Below are 14,924 nucleotides of genomic sequence, written 5' to 3'. Positions count from 1 at the left end.
CCGCGAATCCCGCGAAATTGCAGAAAAACGAGTTTTGCAAAACTGAAAGCACTCAGCATGTGCAAGAGTTCAAACTCATCATTAGTAACCATTCCCTGTAGTGCTTCCTGACTGGGGCCCCTCCAGAGTTCAGTTGCTAGTTGCAACAATCGTATGACCCTGCTCTGACCCTCACAGCAGGCTCATAGAATAGCTACAAGTAGGCCACAATGGTCCTGGAAAAAAAAATTGCACTGCAACAGAAAGCAAATTACTGATAAGGAAGCAGGTGCCAGACCTGGAATTTTAAAACAGTGACACATTAATAAACCAACCCCAAATTAATTCATGTCAGTTGAAGCAGGGCAGGTGTGCTTGCTTTCCCCCCCATAATCTACAGTGATGCTGAACCAGAGGGTGGCATTGATGTACCAGAGGGTGGCATGGGTGAAACAGAGGGTGGCAGTGGTGAAACAGAGGGTGCTGGGAACCTGTGATGATAAACCAGACGTAGAAACAACATAGTCGCGACCGTTGCGAGCCGACAAGTAAGTTCGAAATTGCGAACTGGTAGCAAACCCTCGCAAACTGGCAGAAACCCTTGCGAACACAAAAAAAAATAATCCGCAAATTCGCGAGAATTCGTGGATTTTGCGGATTGCCAGTTCGCAAATTCACAAAATTCGCGAACGCCAGATTTGAAAAATTCGCCCATGCTTATCAAGAACGCCATCAACCAACAGCTCACTAAATACCTTGAACTAAACAACCTTTTTGACGCCTCATAATCAGGATTCCCTGCCAACCACAGCACTGAGACCGTGCTGATTGCCACCACCGACAACATCAGAACCCTCCTCAACTGTGGAGAAATGGTAGCCCTGATCTCCTCTGCTTCTCTGCTGTGTTTGATACTGTCTCCCACCATACCCTCCTCAACAGACTGTACAACCCCAGATGCCTTGACTATGGCAATGCTCTCTATGCCTTAATATCCACCCAGCTTCTCAAGACACAAGACCATTCAGAACACTGTAGGCAGGCTCATCCTGAACCTCCCCAAACAGAACGGCATTACCCACCCCTCACCTCTGAAACCTCCACTGGCTACACATCCAGTAGAAGTGACAGTTCAAGATTCTCACACACGCTTCAAACTTAGCTACTCTTATTTCTTTATTACTCTTAATAATTATAGCAACACCCCTGGTACTCCTTCTCTGTTCTGAACATAAAATGTCCCGCACCCATCTTAATTTTTCAAGGCATTCCTTACATTCCATTCTTTCCAAGTGGGTCTCTTGTAGTAGTATTATTTGGACCTAACTATCTTTTAGAGTTTCAATAACCTGCAACACTTTCTTCCTAGATCTTAACCCATTCATGTTCCAACTCAATAAATTGATCATTTTTGTGTTATCCATACTCTTTTTTTAAACTTAAATCTTTGTCTTATTAAACCCATCTGGTTCCCAAAATAATCTGAAACTAGCTCAATGAGAACAACTTTATTTTATATTTTTCTCCCACTGTAACCCGCACCCATGCCCCTGTTCCCCTCTACTTCCCAGGAAACCCCCTTTCTACCTCATGGCGATGTACTCAGCCCCTCGTGAACCCCCAATCCGAAGATATAGTGAAGATAAGAGAGAGAAGAGAAAGAAACCTAAAGAAATAAATCAAAGGAAAGCAGCCTATCTGTGCAACGCAGACATCTGTTCATACATCATTATATCGCTCCTGCAGACATCACCTCATCCATCCATTTGCAAAAAGAAAATATCGACTTCCTCTGGATCGCTGATGTTATGCATTTTATTCCGCCACATGATTTTCAGCATAGCCGGAAATTATTGTTGAACCTGAGCTCCTTTGCTGCGTAACTCTGGTGCCTAGTTCCCACAATCTCTGGGCGTCCTCTTGCCCAAGTCTGATCTACTTCGAAACAAGCAGCCCTCATATTTTAAAGAGCCCGCCTTCAACGCCTTTCCCAGTACTAGTTCTTTCACAGGGTATGTCTGAAACTTTATGTTTAAAGTATTTTATTCGGCACAACACGTAAGGACAAACAACCAGCTCAAAGAAAATGTAGCAGGGCGGAAAAGCACATGTCTAAGATTGCCGTTAATAAATGTCCATCCGCCGTCCCCGCCTGCACTGAAACAGAAGGCTTCTGCCTCTACAACATGTCATGACATTTCCCAAGAAACCCCCCCACCCAACATTCCCCCCCAACACCCAAACTCCCACCCAACCTTCCAATCCCACCCCACGTCCAGTGCACAGTCCCTAAGCTCAACACCCCTCAGAGCCACCATACTAAGGAGAGAAACTCACAGGGAGATCAAGGGACAGGCTCCACCGGGGCCGGAAGCCTCAAGAGACGGAGATATTTGGGACAGGTAAGTTCCTTAAATTCAGTAAGCAAGAGGGAGTGAAATGGTTGCCAGAGTTCCCTAAACTGGTCCACATCCCCCGCCACTGTTAGGGACAGCTTCTCCATACCTAACACATGCCACAACCTGTGGAGCCAGCCATTGATAGATGGGACTGTAGCAGTGTGCCAATGAATCAGGATGTTCTGAACCGCGGAACCCAGAGCTATTGCTATCTGTCTCCCTCTACGAGAACAAAGGGGGTACATTAGATCATTCGGAAGTCCCAGCAGGGTATATGCAGGGAAGCGCGGCAGTTCAATTTCAAAAGCAGAATCAATTTCATCCAACACTTCCTTCCAGTAAAGTTCTAGGAGCGGGCAATCCCACAGGATATGTGTAAGTGTACCCTTATGCCCACATCCCCGCCAACATGCATCCACTTTACTCCGGTCAAACTCATGCACTCGTTCCGGTGTGTAGTACCAATAGGTAGAGATTTTGGTCAGTGTATCAGTGAGTCCCATGTGGTAGGCCGAGTGCCGCGCTCTATAGGCTATGTGTTCCCATTCCTTAGGGCTCAGTGTCCTCCCCAGCTCCCTCTCCCAACGCTCCCTCCCAGGGTGATAAAGGTGTGTTGCCGGGGGTTGCAGCAGCTTGTACAAGTCAGTAATCAGTTTGGAGTCCGATGTCCGTGTCATGAGCCAGTGTTCGTAAGGGAGAAAAGGCCGATCGGCCGACTCTCTCACCTGCGGGTGGAGGGCCCAGTGGCGGGCCTGCATATAATGAAGTCGCTCCGTCTCCGGAAGCGAGAACTCCTGGCGAAGGTGGGGAAAAGGAACCACCCCGTCTGGGCCATAAAGGTGACACAAGGCTCTGCACCCCGCCTGTTGCCATCTCGCAAACGCTCCCCTCTCCATCCCCGGGGTGAAGTCTGGATTATCTACCAGTGGAGTAAGCGGTGACGGGAACGTGGTGAGGCCACATAAAACGCTGGTAGTATCCCACACTCGTAGTGGCACCCTAGTAACAAAGGAGGCATAGAGATTTTCGGGCCGATGAGGGCGACGTAGGAAGGGGATTTCCTGCAGCGGTCTCCCCGCTACCGCCTGATCCTGGAAGAGCCAGTGCTTATCCGACTCCCACCTGCTCCATTCCACCAGGTAACGCAGCTGCGCTGCCTGGAAGTATTTACGAAAGTCTGGGATACCCAGTCCTCCTGCCTCCGGGGCCAGCAGCGAGAGGGCCCTACGTAATCTAGGCTTCTTCCCCTGCCAGACAAACCGAGAAACGTGTGCCTGTAGTTGCGAAATCCATCCCACCGGCGGTTGGAGCGGCAAGGCCCGAAAGAGGTACAACACCTGAGGTAAAATCGTCATTTTGACAGCTTCTATCCTGCCAAGCCAGGAAAGGGTGCCCCGACTCCATCGACCCAGTTCCTCCTTGATCTTGGCACCCAGGGCCCGATAATTTGCCGACACCATTGCCGTCAAGGTAGGTGCAATCTGGATCCCCAGATAGGGCACTGCTCCCGAAGACCATAGCATGGGGAACCGCCGTTGCAAACAGGCCCTAGTGACCGGGTCAAGGGAGACATCCAGCGCTACTGACTTCCCCATGTTCATCCGAAATCCGGCAACTGCGCCAAAAGAGAACAGTTCTTCCATGCATGCTGGCAGAGCCACGGCGGGTTTGTCAATGGACAATATAACATCATCCGCGTAAAGGCTGATAGCGTGCTTGAATGCTCCCATCTGGATGCCGGTCACTAGTGGGTTATCGCGTATCCGCTGAGCAAAGGGCTCCATGTAGAGCGCAAAAAGCAGTGGTGAAAGTGGGCACCCCTGCCTGGTGCCCCGTTCAATGTCGAAAGAGTTAGAAGCGTGCCCATTGACGCGGACCACCGCCGACGGACGGGTGTAACAGTTAAGGATCATGGAGAGGAACTTTTCTCCTATACCAGCCTTCATAAGCACCCGCTCCAGATAAGGCCAGTGGACACGGTCAAACGCCTTCTCTGCGTCCACCGCTAGCATCATTCGTTCCCCCGGAATCCGGGAAGCCTTTTCTAGTAAGTGAACAGTTTGTTTCGTATTGTCCACCGTCTGCCTTCCCGGGACAAAACCCGCCTGATCAGGATCGATGAGGCCGGGCAAATGGAGAGCCAATCTAGCAGCAAGGATCCCCGTATATAATTTTAAATCAATATTCAGAAGGGAGATCGGCCGATATGACCCACATTGCTTGGGATCCTTACCGGGCTTAGGGATAACCGAGATCGAGGCTCTGAGCAGATCAGGCGGAACGGCCCCGGGCTCCGCAAAGGAGTTGAAAAGGCGCGTCAGTATGGGCGCCAGCGTCGTGCAAAACGTCTTATAGTACAATGCAATGTAGCCATCCGGGCCCGGCGCCTTGCCGTGTTTGAGTCGGGCGATGGCGGAAACTACCTCCTCAATTCTAATATCCCTGTCCAGATAATCCGCCTGTATAGGATCCAGAGAGGGAAGTGTAATCGAGGTCAGATAAGCATCCATCGCTCCCTCATCCGGGGGTTCCCCAGCATAGAGGTCTTCGTAAAAACCTCGGAAGACGGCCGCTATCTGCTCGTCTTCAGTTACCAGTCGTCCCGTCGGGTAAGAGATCTCCTTAACCTGCTGGTTCTGTCGCACCACTCGGAGCCTATTTGCCAACAACCTGCCACAGCGGTCCCCTCCGGTATAAAAGGCGTGTCGCAACCGCAGAGCAGCGTACTCTGCCCGATCAAGGTCCAGGGCCGCTAAGAGCTTCCGTGCTTCCTTGAGCTGTCGCCAAATTCGGGGGGCCCCGGTTCTGCGGTGGATCTGTTCTAGTTCCCGAACGCGATCTGTAAGTTCATCTCTCTTGGCCTGCCGCTCCCTATTATCCACCGAGGAGATCGCTATAAACTCCCCTCTGATGACTGCCTTCAATGCCGCCCACTGCGTGGCCCGACTAGTGTCCGCATTATCATTATGGGATTGAAAGTCCTGAATCGACTTTTCAATGCGAGCCACCACCTCCGCCCTGTGTAGCAGCGTATCACGGAGGCGCCACGTCCGTGGGCGGGGCGCTGTCGGGGGCATAGTCAACAGAGCTTCGACCGGGGCATGGTCCGATAGGGAGATCACACCCATTTCTGAACCTGAGGCCAACGCCTTCACCGGAGAGGTCACCAAAAGATGATCCAGCCGCGCGTACGTTTTGTGCGCATGAGAATAGTACGAATATTCCCTATCCGTCGGGTGCAGATGTCGCCACAGATCAAGGAGGTCCACCTCCTCCAGCTGAGCCTTACGGTCCGCCGAGAGTTCACCGACCTGAGGGGAACGCTGCGCCGACCTATCTAGTGCAGAGTTGAAAACAATATTGAAGTCACCCCCGAGGATGATATGTCTATCCTGGGAAGAGGTGACCTCCTCGACCGCCGCCTGCAGAAAGCGGTCCTGTCGTTCATTAGGACTATAGAGGGACCCTATCGTAAAGAAAAGACCCCCGATCCGAAAACGATAAGCCAGTAACCTACCCTTTTGCTCGACAATTTATGGAGAACCTCCCCTTGGAAGCGTCGCGCTACCAGAATCGCCACCCCAGCTGTTTTAGTGGTGCACGAGGAAAAGAATTGTGAGGGGAACTTGTGTGAACGGAGTCTGTGTGTGTCCTGTGACAGTAAGTGCGTCTCCTGGAGGAGACAAATATCCGCCTGTGTGTTCTCTAAAAGGGAAAGGATGGCCCGCCTCTTCACAGGATTGTTCAAGCCCCTGACATTCAGGGTCACTACCTTACAAGTGGTCGGGGGCATGAGCGTTGGTGTAGTAGAAAGCGACAAGGACCCACTGCCAGAACGGGAGAACAAAAGCGTCGCTCAGCCCGTGGTGCAGCAAAGTACTACGCTGAGAGCTTTGACACAAAATGCAGGAAGATCCAAGTGAACCATAGAGCAAACCACCCATCCAGCAGCTCACCGCCCTCCAAAAGCACCCCACGCTCCCCCCTTCCTCTCCCCGATACCCATGCCAAGCAAAGAGGTAATCCGCACCGCAAAAGCCATAGTCAAATAACAGCAAACCAATAAGCACATACAATGTTAACACGACTAGGAACCCCTGTGTGCACTGGACGACCCTCCCTCCCCTCCCTGAACCCCCAAACCCCGTCTTCCACTCCGATCCCCAACTCCCCTGAACCCCCCCAACTGAACCCCGGTCTCCCCCCCACCCTCCTGCATCCCGCCCCCTCCCACAACTGGGACCAGCTCAACAACTTCAAACACCCCTCCCTCTACCCCCCCCAAAAACTGTAGACCCATTGTCCCAGTCTGGTCCTTATCGGACAAGCCTGCGGAAAGTCAGGAAAAGTGGACGTCCAGCCACCTCGCACCCCTCCGCTCCCCCCACCCCTCCAGAACCCTCAAACCTGCAGCTCCACCATATCAATGTCGATCTCCCCCCGGAGTTCACTTAAGCTGTGAGCGCCACCTCCGTTGCACTGGCAGTTCCAGTTCCTTCCTGCACTGCTGGGCCCGACTCTGCTTGGGCCGCAGGAGAACCCGGCCGTGTCGAGGAGGCAGATGATCGTCGGCCGGGGATTGTTTGCCATCCGTCTCTGGTGATACGGCTCCTGCGTGGCGTGTGAGCTCCGTCCTCAGTGGCAGTAATCCCCAGCACACCACACGTATCCTGAAGAGAACGCAACTGGTGCAAGGTCCCATTCCACCTAAAGATGAGCCTGAAGGGATGTCCCCAGGAATACTGAGTGCCATGTTCCCTGAGAAAGTCGGTCGCAATTTTAAAAGCTTTGCGTTTTTGCAGAGTGGATGCCGCCAGGTCCTGATAGAGAGCCACCCGATGTCCCCTGAACTCCAGGGAGGGTCTCCTCCGAGCCTCCCTCAGGATCCGTTCCTTCAAGGGATAGTCCGGCAGGAAAGCTAAGATGTCAGGAGGAGGCGCTGAATTCCGGCGTTGCAGGCCCACCCTGTGTGCCCTGTCAATGCGAATAGCGAAATCAGCCGGTTCCCCCAGCACCTCTCTGAACAGCTCACCAAGGTAGGCCGCCACATCCTCCCCTTCTTCTCGGGACGGGATGCCCCGGACGCGGATGTTGTTTCTCCTGGAGCGATTTTCAAGGTCCTCCGTGTGCGTCTACAGGTCAAGGTGCTGTTCCCGGAGTCGGATGACCTCTTGCTGCAATTGCGCGATTTCCTCGTCCCTGGCATGGCCCGCGTCTTCCACCGTGGACACTCTGTCACCTAGACCGTCCACTTCCCTCCGTATCTCTCGGACCTCACCCGCGACCTCCTGTTTAAGCGTCTGAAAGTCGTCCCTCAATGAGCTGAAGAGGGACTCCAGGAAGGACCTCGTGACCGGGGGTTCTCCTCCATTCGCTCCCTGGGCAGTACTCAGGTGGGGTGGTGATGGTTGACCCCGGTCCTGTCTCGCAGCGCTCCGGTGCAGCATCTCCGGCAATGTGCGGTCTCCCTTCCGGTTCCCTTTGTTATTCGACATGCTGGCCACCGCAATGTCCCTCCTGGAAGCTCAGTAGGTCACCCTGGGAGCAACTTAGGAGCCGAGCTGATGATCTGCACTCCATCCACCAAAGGCCTATGGGGCCGGGCTGCTCCACCGCCCAGCGGTCTGCTCCCTCAATGACTGGCCGCCGTCCAGTCTCCTAGCACCACTCAGCCCGGCCGCGCTCCCTTCCTTCGCGCCACAAGTCCTGCGGCCTCGGGCTCGGCGTCACCAGTGCCAATGTGGAGTCTTCCTCCAAGGTAGGCCACGGCAGGCCTTCGGGGACCACGTGGGGGCTGTAACAACGCCCGGTCTGTCTTCTCCTGGTCCCACCGTCAGACCCAAAATGCCGCAAGGGGGTCCCCCCGAGGGGAGGGTCCGTCCTAGTGCTAGACCGATGGTTAGGCGCAGTGGGGGCCAGATACTCAATAGCCCTGTTTCCAGTCCCCCGCAGCTCCAGGGGGTGCCGGCTGTAACTCTCCTCCCCAGGGGCCCCCGGCTGTCGGACTCACCGCAGGGGTCTCTGTCAGTCAGGGGATCCGCTCCCAGCTCCACAGTCTCGATCGGCAGGCCGGTGGTTCACCGCCACGCAGCACCCTCGAGGCCCGGGACACAGGCCAAAGCCCCGGCCTCGCGTAGCAGGAGGCCCCAAGACTAGCGCCTCCCTCTCCGCACCTCCGTTCCAGCCGGTCTACGCTCCAGTAGGGCGCCGCAGGACTAGGCAGGACCGTCCAGGCCTGGTATGTAAGGCCCACAGTTCGTCTCTGCCCGCTCAGGGCCGTTGAGGTAGTTGAGGCCCGGGACTCAGGCCCGAGCCCCGGCCTCGGTGAAGTCTGATGCCGGCCCGGAGTCTGCCCCTCCGCGGCCCCGGATCAGGCAACTCCGGCTCCAGCTACCGCAGCAATGAGAAGCGCAGAGGTCCGGGGTAAGCGAGCAGGGTCAGCAATGCAGCCGCTGTCACCCGGGCCGAGGTCCAGGGCCGGGCAGGGTCCGCCTCTCAGCCAGGCCGTGTGCTAGGCCCCGCTCGCCCTCTGCAGCGGTGCTGCCTCCGGAGCCAGTCCAGCGCCCCGGGGGCCGTCAGCGAACTTGTAGCTGCTCCTCCGTGGCAACACTCCCCTGCACCGTGAATTGCGACGTCCCGGGGGGAGAATCAGCGCATTCAGAGCAGGATCAGGGTTCAGGGACGGCGGAGCTCACGTTGAGTGCGACCACTCAGCCCGCCATCCTGGCCACGCCCCCCATGTCTGAAACTTTACTAGAATTTTTCTCTGAGATTTTCTATCCGGGTTCAGCCTAAAAGGGTCTCTATGCGCTCTCTAAACCTCATTTTCCCAATCAACAACCGATTTATCCGTCACAATTTCCCTCAGGAGACCACATATAAGAGCCTTTATATCTCCCTTCTTGGCTCCCTCTGATATTATTCCGACGCGATTGTGCTTCTAATCTTTCCAGATCTTCTTGCAAAATTGTTTTCGGCTTTTTTAATGATTAAATGTCCTTAGAATTCTCAGACACTGACACTGATAGTGTTTTAACCTCTTCTTCTAGAGTGCAAATACTTTGCGCAATTTCACCGAGCTTCTCCTCGAGCACTTCGCACTTATATCTAATCGCCTTTTAATTGGACTCAGATATTTAGAACTTTTCAAAAATACCTCGCCTCAAGTTCAAAAACATTTTTTCCATAGAGTTTTTGCTTTCGTCTTGTCAACCCCCAAAACTCTTGCCATTATCCACCTGTTTCCGGTCTCGATCTCAGTCTCAGTTTCAGTTTCCCCTATTCTACTACCACTGCCTTGGGTAGGCTCTGTGTTTGCAGGCAAAGGAAAAGACAGACTAATACCAGAGCTAGAACCATTACTAGGACCAGAATCAAAATCAGGATCATGATTAAGGCTGTTACTAGGACCAGGGCATGCAGTGATACCAGTACTAAAACTAGAACCAGACAATTCACAATATATCCTGAGCTAAATATAAGTAATCAATACAATCAAATGCAAAATTCCAGGTTTCTTTGTTTCTTCTTTTATTCACAGATCTTGATCTTCCAAGACACAGTCTAGCCAACATGTGTTTCGTCTGTTATGGTTCTTTGCCACAGACTTCTTCAGGGCTAGAATATCATAATACTTACAGTCATCTTTTTGTATCAACAAAAATTTTGTTTAGGAAAAAACAGCATTATCATGATCACAATAGACAAGAGGAAACACCATTCAAAATTTCACAATAGATTCCATGCAGAAATGAAATTCTCTTAAGGTGACTGCAAAGGAATTTATTAAGAAACACTACTCATCATCAATTCTAATATAAAGAAAAAGAGTGCCAAGCAATAAGAAGCGAAAAGAGAAAAAAACCAAGAGAAAGTCAAAAACCCCAAGAGAAGGACCAGAAAAAAGGAAACCAGAAGAGGTTATGATATCACCCCATGAAAGGGAGAAAAAAAGGGGAATCTGTCTGGTGTGTCTCCAATTTATAATAAAGCAAAAGAGTAAACAGTGCCCTAAAATCCTACAGAACCTTTTTATCTAATCTGCATTATAAATTCCAGATTCCAAACAACCTTAAATGAAAAAGTTACCTCAAAATATAAAGGTCATGGGTCTAAGATGACTCACCTATAGTTCAATTACAGTTGTATTTATCCTTGGAGAATACAATAAGTAAGCCAATATGTATATGATACAGTTGATCATCAATTTTCTGAAATCCTTTATTCTTTAATGGGTCTGTCCTTTTCTGAGATTCGCTTTCTGGGGCCTTTTATTGACTATCTGCCACTCTTGTGGGTCCCCTTGTGTATTGTGGCGCATGGGCTAAATTTCCTTGCCGCGAATCCCCGTTGTCTGCCTGGCGTCTGTTGTCCTCACTAACTCCTGTACTGTTCTTCCACCTCCGCTGTTGACCCGGAATCTGTCCGCCACAATCTTCTCCCGAGTCTTCTGCAGTAAGCCTGCCGGCCGCTGCCAAACCCTGTATTGCTTCTCCACCTCCTCCGCTGCCATCTCCATATGTGCTAGGAGCCCAGGCACACTATATTAAAAAAATCTTAATCGAAATCGTAATTTGCTTCTCAATTCAATATACAACGCTTAGTACTCATCTCATTGTTTTGCTGCCTAGTGTTGCAGCCTCTCGCCTTTCTCTTCTCCTCTCCTCCCACCGTCCAGGAGCACCCGCGACTGGCGTTAGCCCGCCGCCATGTTTCCCGTCACTGATTTATCAGGTAAGTGGTTAGTGGCAACCCTCTCAGTTCAAGGTAGGCCTCTGGTGTGTACGGTATATTACAGTCCAAATAATGATAATCCAGAACTCTTGAAATACTTGAGTCCTGTCTATTGGAGACAACAGCCCCCATTATATTAGGGGGTGATTTTAGTTTAGTTTTGAATAAAGGATTGCATAGGACTTCAAAAGTTAAATATACTAATCCACCAAAAACATTTTCTAGACTGATAAACATTATCAAAGAATTTAATTTAGTCGATATATGGCATATTAAAAAAAGGGAGAGGAAGAAATTTACACTCTGTAGTAAAAAATATAGGCACCACTCCCGTGTAGATTATTTCTTATTAAACAAGGAGCTTTGTGGGGAGGGGGTGGATGTGACCCATATGCCAGCAATAGTGTTGGATCATTCTTCCGTAATATTATCATTAGGCTTTCATCAAAAAGAACAGAATAGAAGGTGGACCTTAGATATGACGTTACTTCTGGATGAGAATGCAGTTGGAGATCTGAGGGTAAAATCTGAAGATTTCTTCTGTGCTAATAAGGCGCTCAGCAGAAGGGCATATAGTATGGGATGCTTTTCACGCATATTTAAGGGGGGGATCCTAAAATCCATTATGATAGGGACAAGTAGAGCGGAGAAACAGCAAAGGGAGAATAGAATGAAAGAGATTAAGAAAAAAGAATAACTACTACAGAAGGCCTCCATGGATGAGCCAGATAGGGTTCAAAGTTTGAGTAAAGAGCTGGAGGGTTTGCAGGTGGAGATCTGGGCACAGCTTGATAACAAATTGCTGGATAGGTGGAAGGCGAGTAAACTTCAAAAGTTTGCTCATGGAGAAAAATGTGGCTCATTATTAGCCTGGAAGGAATACAATTGGGGGGTTGATCAGTAGAGAAGCTGGTGAATTATTAACTGATAACTTGGATATATGTGGATATATGTGGAGAGGCTTGTAACTTCATGAGAGATCTGTATTTAGATGATATTAAACCTGGCCAAGAAGAGATAAATGGGTGGTTAGGATTGATGGCACTTCCACGTTTAGCTCTAGAGCAACAGAAAGTTTTAGAAGGAGAGATTAAGGGTGAAGAGATAAGATTTCAGTGTAATAAGATGGTTAAAGGAAAGGCTGCAGGACCAGATGGTCTTCCAATTGAGGTCTTCCTTTGTAGTATTAAGATAGTAACCCCTATTTTACAATCTTTATTCAATGAGATATATATAAGTGGGAAGAAAGTCCCTAAATCATGGTTAGAGGCTACAGTCACTTTGATTTTGAAACCAAACAGGGATCGACAGAACGTGGACTCATATAGACCGAGATCCCAATTGAGTGCGGATTATAAGATCGTTTCCAGAATTATAGCACCTAGGGTAGCTAAGGTAATACATGAGGTTATGGACCGGAACCAGGATATGGTAAATCATGTGGTGAAAACCCAAATATGGTATTGGGGAGTCTTAATAACCCAGAGAATAGAAAACATTACAAAAATAAATTGGAGGAAAGTTAATCAGGCGGTAACTGGACTACTTTCGAAAAGGGCAAACTTACCTTTGAATATTTATGGAAGGGTAAACCTTATTAAAATGATTATATTTCAAAAGGTGACATTTCTTTTCAATACCATCACGTTGCTTTTTCATAAGGAGGATATAGCAAATCTTCAGGGGGAAATAGGAAGTTTCATTTGGGCATGAAAAGGCCCTAGGATTCCATGGAAAAAGCTTTGTAGGAGGCTTGAAATGGGAGGATTGGCATTGCCGGATATATTGGTTTACTGTTATGCTATTGTATTTAAGAATGTTCTCATGCTTGCTAATAGAACAGATAAAACAATGCAGGCCTACTCTTTAAAGCGATGTTAATGGATGTCCCTCAAGCTCAGACTCACTTTCTTTTTAAATATGGAAATCCAAAGTTTTTTAAACAGTTGAGGCTTAAGATTTAGAAATCTTCTTTATACACATGGATGTATGTATGTAAAACTTTGAGAGTTCCATATTTTTCATCATGGGCACCTATTTGGGACTCTCTAGGTACCCCGGAGTGTTTGAAGGACCATCTAAGTGAGCCTTTGAAAGCAGGGGGGATATTGGGCAGACCTTAAGGTAGGCGTGGATCTGATGACTTGGGAAGCATTATCCAACTGTACTAGCGGTATGCTAATGAGGTTTAAATACTATCAACTTAGTTCCTGGTGGGCAACTCAAGAGTGGGCAGAGGAGGAGGAATCCAAATTTGATCAAGTAATGAGAACTTACCAGTGGAAAAAGGAAAGAACTTTTTGGTATTGGGCCTTTTTGGAGATGGGTGTGAAGATTGAGACTGACATTTTAAAACTGTGGGGGGAAGAGTTTAATGGTGAGGATGTGACACAAATTTGGAGTAAGTCTTTTAGCATGTTAAGACAAGTAGTAAAGCTGGCATCACTCAAACAATATCACCTATTTACAACCCACAGAGTTTATTGGTCCCCAGCGAAACTCTCTAAGATCACTGGTAACATCTATACTTGCCCGAGGTGTAAGTTAGTAGCTGCCGGCGATATTCACTTGTTTATGTCAAGCCCAGTATTAGCATCATTTTGGAACTCAATATGTGACTTTGTTGGAGATATTATCGGGAATCATGGCTTTTGTTTTATGCAATCCTATTGGCAAGGCGTGAGATTTGCAAGTTATGGAAATCTGAAAATCCTCCACTTTTCTCTGACTGCCTCAGAAACTTTATATATATCTGAATCGGATAAGACATGTGATCCAAGAAGCAAAGAAGGAATTTGGGCTCCGTTGTTAAGGTGGAGAGATAAGGAAACGTGAGCCCTATGATTATGCCTCCTATACTGTCGGCCATGGTATCTCCTATCCCTGGGCAGTTCAGTTGTTAAGGAGATGGAAGTGGAAACAGTAGTACACTTCCGGTCCAATACTCTTCCCATTACTCTTAAGGTCAACATTCTGGTCCCCCTTTGGAAGACCTAGAGGGTGCAGTGGTTTACCCGGCAAGAAATATGGCAAAATAAAGACACAAAAAAAAGATGAAAAAAAAAATGCTCACACATGCGTACAAAGCTGTACAAAGCTACAAATCTGTACACAACCAAGGACCATCCTACATCAACCATCAAGTAAGCTTTTTCTACCCCTCTAATGCTATGTATCTAACCAAAGAGCTCGATGAAATAGTAATTGAACAAGGAGCCAGAGATGATCCGGCCTGATATAGACCAATTTCACTCTTGGACTCCGCGGCCAAAATCATGGGGAAAGCTGTCCTTGCCCACCTAACAGATTAGTTAGATCAAAATCATATTATCTCAGATCTCTAATATGGTTTCAGGCAGGGTAAAGGTACCTTGCGTCAATGTCTGAATCTTCACCTAGTAATTGGGAAGTACACCGTCGCAAAGCATGGGGATCTTCATCTGGCCTTTATGGACCTAACCTCAGCTTTCAATCTTGTCAATTAGGGGTCTCCTTGACTTCCAGTTGTAAAGAAATCCCAAGAGCCGGTACAAAAATTATTCCTGCATTGCTCTACGCAGACGATGCGGTTCTGGTGGCAAGGACTTCAAAAGGGCTGCAAACCCTTTTAGACTGTTTTATTGATTTTATGGACTCTCTGGATTTGGTTAAAAATTTTAAAAAGTCACATTCTATGTCTATTGGCTCAGGTAGAGCAAGGAAGGCCACATTCTGTTGTAAGAACATGGAATTAATTAAGGTCCCCGCTTTCCCATACTTAGGGGTTCTTTTTGATGATAGACGCTCGTGGGTCACGCAGAGCATGCACAAAAG

The sequence above is a fragment of the Lissotriton vulgaris genome, chromosome 3_1 (genome assembly GCF_964263255.1).
Source record: "Lissotriton vulgaris chromosome 3_1, aLisVul1.2, whole genome shotgun sequence".
NCBI lineage: Eukaryota > Metazoa > Chordata > Amphibia > Caudata > Salamandridae > Lissotriton > Lissotriton vulgaris.
The sequence above is the reverse complement of the archived record's forward strand: the minus strand, read 5'-3'. Positions refer to the sequence as shown.